Here is a 6630-nt window from a genome sequence, read left to right on the forward strand (position 1 = left end):
CTTCATCGACAACTTATCAGGTCACTTCTAGTGAAACTATATTTTTATTCAATCACATCTTATGTCTCTCTAAGGTCTAGATATTTTCTGGTGAAAGTGTTTGAACAACAAGACAGTGTAGAGTCTTATAATGCTTGCAATATGTTCTTGTGTAAGTTTTGCTGTACCTGTTCATACTTGTGTTTGCTTCAAACAACCTTGCTAGCCAAAGCCTTTAACTGAGAGGAAATGCTTCTCGTGCATCCAAACACCTTGAGCCAAAACCCATGCCATTTGTGTCCACCATATATACCTACTATGTGGTATTTTCTGCCATTCCAAAGTAAATTACTTGAGTGCTACCTTTAAAATTTCATTCCTTTGGCTTTGCAATATATAGCTCATGGGAAAATAGCTTAATAACTATTGTGGTGATGAATATGTAGCTATGTGTTTTAGTTCTTATAAGTTGCTTGTTGAGCGGTAACCATGTTTCTGGGGACGCCATCAACTTTTTACACCTTTGTTGAATATCATGTGAGTTGCTATGCATGTTCGTCTTGTTTGAAGTAAGGGTGATTTATCATGATCAAATGGTTTGAGTATGCATATGTTAGAGAAGAACATTGGGCCGCTAACCAAAGCCATGTATCATGGTGGAAGTTTTCAGTTTGGACATTCATCCTCAATCTTTTATGAGAATATTATCTGTTGTTGAATGCTTATGCATTAAAGAGGAGTCCATTATCTGTTTTCTATGTTGTCCCGGTATGGAGGTCCTAAGTTGAGATTATTCAAAAACGAGAAATCAAATGCGATTTATCTCCTTGGACCTTTGTACAGGCGGCATAGAGGTACCCCTTTGTGACATTTGGTTGAAACATATGTTATGCAATGATAATCCATGTAAATCCGAGCTAATTAGGACAAGGTGCGGGCACTATTGGTATTCTATGCATGAGGCTTGCAACTTGTAGGAGGTATTATGCATAACACATATGAATTATTACTACCGTTGACAAAATTGTTTCTATGTCTTCAAAATAAAAGCTCTAGCACAAAAATAGTAATCCATCCTTCCCTCTGCGAAGGGCCATTCTTTTACCTTTTGACCTTATACTTCATGGTTTTACTATGATGTTTCCCTGCATGATCTTGTAGAGCTTTTCGTTGTGATTCCAAAGAGCCAGGATCATCAAAATCGGAGTTCGTATGTGAAAATGGCGACGTTTTTGGTGTGCGGTGCGCTGCCGGCCGGATTGGTCCGGCCACGGGCCAGACTCAGTCCGGCCAGATTACTGCGAGCACGAAAATTATGCCCGGAATGTTCCGAACTTGGTCGGACGAGTCCGGTCGTCTAGATTGGTCCGGCCAAGCCCGGAAGGTCCGGCTGGGGGGTGTTTTTGGGTGCGTTTTCAACGGTTATATTTCATTTTGGAGGCCATATATAACCCCCTTCTTCCCCATTGAGTTGGTTGCTTCTCCTACTCTCTCTCTACTCCATTGTTGACCTTGAGAAGCTTTCTCTCCCTCTAATCCTTCCATGATTCTTGCTCATATTTGAGGAAAAGATAGAGGAGATCTAGATCTAGATCTTGACCAAACAAATTCCTCTCTTTGTGAGGGAAATCCACTAGATCTAGATCTTGGAGAAATTTGGTGTTCCTCCTCCTATTTGTTCTTCCTCTCTTATTCCCCAATAGTTTTTGTAGCTTTGTTGGAATTTGAGAGAGAAGGACTTGAGCATCTTTGTGGTGTTCTTGCCATTGCATTTGTTTCATCGGTTTGACTTCTCCGCATTGATACACGGAGGTGAAAGTTCATGAGACATACACTTCGGGAGCTTGTTCCTAGAGCTTGTTCCTCTTGGGTGTTTAGACCCTAGATGGATTTGTGGTCTTTGTGGTGTTCTTGGGGACTCCAATTAAGTTGTGGAGACTCTTCAAGGGCAAGGCCTTTGTGGCGATTTATTGGGAGACTCCAATTAAGTTGTGGAGATAGCCCCAAGCTTTGTGCGGGTTCGATGACCACCATAAGGTTCCATAGTGGATCAAGGACATCCCTTTTGGTGGGAATTCTCGAGGAGAATATGGTGGCCCTCATACGTTTGGAGTGACTTGTTCTCCACACCGCTCCAACAGAGAGTAGCACTCGCAAGAGTGTGAACTTTGGGATACATCGTTGTCTCTGCATCACTTCGATTATTCCTATACCCGATCTATTTACTTATGCACTTTACTTTGTGATAGGCTTCGTGCTTGAAGTTATATATCTTGCTATCTGATACCTCCCAAACGTATCTATAATTTTTGATGCTCCATGCTTGTTTTGTTACAATTCTTATATGTTTTATGTGCACTTTTCCACACTTTTTAGCATTTTCTGGGACTAACCTATTAACGCAGTGCCGCAGTGCCAGTTCCTATTTTCTGCTGTTTTTGTGTTTCAGAAAAGTTGTACATGAAAGTTTCTCGGAATTGGACGAAACAAAAGCCTAGAGTTATATTTTTCCGGGACGAAGACGAATCCAGAAGGACACGCGCACGAGAGCTGCCATGTGGCAGTACATCGGGCAGGCGCGGCCCTGATACGTCTCCAACGTATCTATAATTTCTGATGTTCCATGCTTGTTTTATGACAATACCTACATGTTTTGTTCACACTTTATATCGTTTTGATGCATTTTCCGGAACTAACCTATTGACGAGATGCCGATGTGCCGGTTCTCGTTTTCTGCTGTTTTTGGTTTCGAAATCCTAGTAAGGAAATATTCTCGGAATTGGACGAAATCAATGCCCAAGATCTTATTTTTCCCGGGAGCTTCCAGAACATCAAAGAAGAGTCGGAGACGAGCCAGGGGGGCCACACCACCAGGCGGCGCGACCTAGGGCCTGGGCGCGCCCCCCCTATGGTCTGGTGGCCCCAGGTCCCCTCCAAGGCTGCCCTTCCGCCTATATAAAGCCCCTGACCTAAATCTTCGACACGAAAAAGCCACGATACGAGAAAAGTTCCAGAGCCTCCGCCATCGCGAAGCCAAGATATGGGGGACAGGAGTCTCTGTTCCAGCACGCCGCCGGGACGGGGAAGTGCCCCCGGAAGGCTTCTCCATCGACACCACCGCCATCTCCATCAACGCTGCTACTCCCAAGATGAGGAGGGAGTAGTTCTCCCCTGGGGACGAGGGCTCTACCGTAGCTATGTGGTTAATCTCTCTCTCTGTACTCCAATACAATGATCTCATGAATTGCTTGCATGATTGAGATCCATATGATGAGCTTTGTATCGCTACTAGTTTATGTGCTACTCATGTGATGTTATTAAAGTAGTCTATTCCTCCTGCATGGTGTAATGGTGACAGTGTGTGCATCGTGTGGTTCTTGTCGTAGGTTATGATCATAATATCTTGTAGGTTATGGAGTTAATTATCACTATGATAGTATTGATGTGATCTATTCCCCCTTTCATAGTGTAATGGTGACAGTGTGTATGCTATGTTAGTACTCGGTTTATTTTGCAAAGATCTATTATGCTCTAAGGTTACTTAAATATGAATGCTGAATGTTGTGGCGCTTGTTAACTCCGGTTTGAGGGAGCTCTTGTAGCCCTACACAACGAATGGTGTTTGTCATCCAACAAAAGAGTGTATGTAGCACAAATGAGAGAAGTTATTATTTATTATGCGATCAATGTTGAGAGTGTCCACTAGTGAAAGTATGATCCCTAGGCCTTGTTTCCAAACATCGAATCTCCATTTATTTATCGTTCTCGTTGCATGTTTACTCGCTGCCATATTTTATTCAGATTACTATTACCACTCATATACATCCATACTACTTGTATTTCACTATCTCTTCGCCGAACTAGTGCACCTATACATCCGACAAGTGTATTAGGTGTGTTGGGGACACAAGAGACTTCTTGTATCGTGATTGCGGGGTTGCTTGACAGGGATATCTTTGACCTCTTCCTCCCCGAGTTCGATAAACCTTGGGTGATCCACTTAAGGGAAAACTTGCTGCTGTTCTACAAACCTCTGCTCTTGGAGGCCCAACACTGTCTACAGGAAAAGAAGCGTGAGTAGACATCAAGCTATTTTCTGGCGCCGTTGCCGGGGAGGAAAGGTAAAAGGCACTCATACTCCGGTCCCAGGTAACTAAGTTATTTTTTGTTGCCGTTGTAAGTGCTCGAAGCTATTTCCTTTAGATCCTGCAATTGCATCTTTTGGTTTCTTGTTTACACTAGTTAGGCATAATGGAAAGCAACAGTGAGCTTCTTATTCTATTTCCTGAGTTAAGACATGGATTGTTTGCTTCGAAAATTAAAAAACCTATGGAATCTTATTGGCATGCTAGTAGCAATGATATTAGTATGAACGTTTTGAACACCATTGTTGCTAATGATATGGAAAATTTTAAGCTTGGGGAAGCTGGTTTTGATGAGCATGATATTTTTAGTCCCCCAAGCATTGAGGAGAAAATTTTCTTTGATGATACTTTGCCTCCTATTTATGATGATTATAATGATAGTGGCCTTTTGGTGCCGCCTACTATGGAGAGTAAATTTTATTATGATTATACTATGCCTCCTACACTTGATGAGAATGATAATGATAGCTACTTTGTTGAATTTGCTCCCACTACAACTAATAAATTTGATTATGCTTATGTGGAGAGTAATAATTTTATGCATATGGCTCATGACAAGAATGTTTTATGTGATAGTTATATTGTTGAGTTTGTTCATGATGCTACTGAAAGTTATTATGAGAGAGGGAAACATGGTTATATGCATCTTAATAATATTAAGTTTCCCCTCTTTATGTTGAGAATCTTGAAATTACGCTTGTGTTGCTTTTCTATGCTTGCCACTTTGTTCTTAATGAATTTATTCGTGTACAAGATCCCTTTTCATAGGAAATGGGTTAGGCTTAAATGTGCTTTGAATTTGCTTCTTGATGTTCTCTTTTTCTTCAAATCTTAATTCTCGCGAGAGCATCATTAAAATTACTGAGCCCATCTTAATGGCTATAAAGAAAGCACTTCTTGGGAGATAACCCATGTGTTTATTTTACTACAGAACTTTATTTTTATATATGAGTCTTGGAAGTTGTTTACTACTGTAGCAACCTCTCCTTATCATGTTTTTGTGCCAAGTAAAGTCTCTATGGTAAAATTGATGCTAGATTTGGATTGCTGCGCAGAAACAGCATTGCTGTCTGTCACGAATTCACGCAGATCTCTCTGTAAAAAAATCAAAAAAATCTGCCAATTTACGTGCGTGATCCTCAGATATGTACGCAACTTTCATTAGTTTTGAGTTTTTCCGTTTGAGCAAGTTAAGTGCCCCTGTAAAATTCGTCTTTACGGACTGTTCTGTTTTGACAGATTCTGCCTTTTATTTCGCATTGCCGCTTTTGCTATGTTGAATGAGTTTCTTTGTTCCATTAACATTCAGAAGCTTTTTGCAATGTCCAGAAGTGTTAAGAATGATTGTGTCACCTCTGAACATGTGAATTTTTATTATGCACTAACCCTCTAATGAGTTTGCTTGAAGTTTGGTGTGGAGGAAGTTTTCAAGGGTCAATAGAAGAGGATGATATACTATGATCAAGAAGAGTTAAAGGTCTAAGCTTGGGGATGCCCCGGTGGTTCATCCCTGCATATTTCAAGAAGACTCAAGCATCTAAGCTTGGGGATGCCCAAGGCATCCCCTTCTTCATCAACTTATCAGGTCACTTCTAGTGAAACTATATTTTTATTCCATCACATCTTATGTACTTTACTTGGAGCGTCTGTGTGCTTTTATTTTCGTTTTGTTATTTTCATTCTATGAATAAATACATGCTCATGTGTGGGAGAGAGACACGCTCCGCTTTTTCATATGAACACTACTGTTCTTCATTTTTGCTTTTAATGTTCAAGGGCGAATGTTGATCGCTTCACTTGTTGATATTTTGTTGGAATCAGAAAATGCTTCATATGGTCTTGAATAATTTGATACTTGGCAATTGTTTTGAGCTCTCATAAATCATGTTTAAGCTCTTGCATCATGTAGTTTAAATCTAGTAGTGGAGAACTACTGTAGAGCTTGTTGAAATTTGGTTTGCATGATTAGTCTCTCTAAGGTCTAGATATTTTCTGGTAAAAGTGTTTGAGCAACAAGGAAGACAGTGTAGAGTCTTATAATGCTTGCAATATGTTCTTATGTAAGTTTTGCTGTACCGGTTTATACTTGTGTTTGCTTCAAACAACCTTGCTAGCCAAAACCTTGTACTGTGAGGAAATGCTTCTCGTGCATCCAAAAACCTTGAGCCAAAACCCATGCCATTTGTGTCCACCATATCTACCTACTATGTGGTATTTCCTGCCATTCCAAGTAAATACTTCATGTGCTACCTTTAAACAATTCAAAAGCTTTTATCTCTTATTTGTGTCAATGTTTTATAGCTCATGAGGAAGTATGTGGTGTTTTATCTTTCGATCTTGTCATTTGCTTCTGACAGACTTTCACAATGGACTAGTGGCTCATCCGCTTATCCAATAATTTTGCAAAAGGAGTTGGCAATGGGGTTCCCAGCCCCAATTAATTAACTTGCATTAATAATTCTCTTCACATGTTTTGCTCTGATCTATCAGTAAGCAACTTAAATTT

Source organism: Lolium rigidum, chromosome 7 (genome assembly GCF_022539505.1).
Source record: "Lolium rigidum isolate FL_2022 chromosome 7, APGP_CSIRO_Lrig_0.1, whole genome shotgun sequence".
Lineage (NCBI taxonomy): Eukaryota > Viridiplantae > Streptophyta > Magnoliopsida > Poales > Poaceae > Lolium > Lolium rigidum.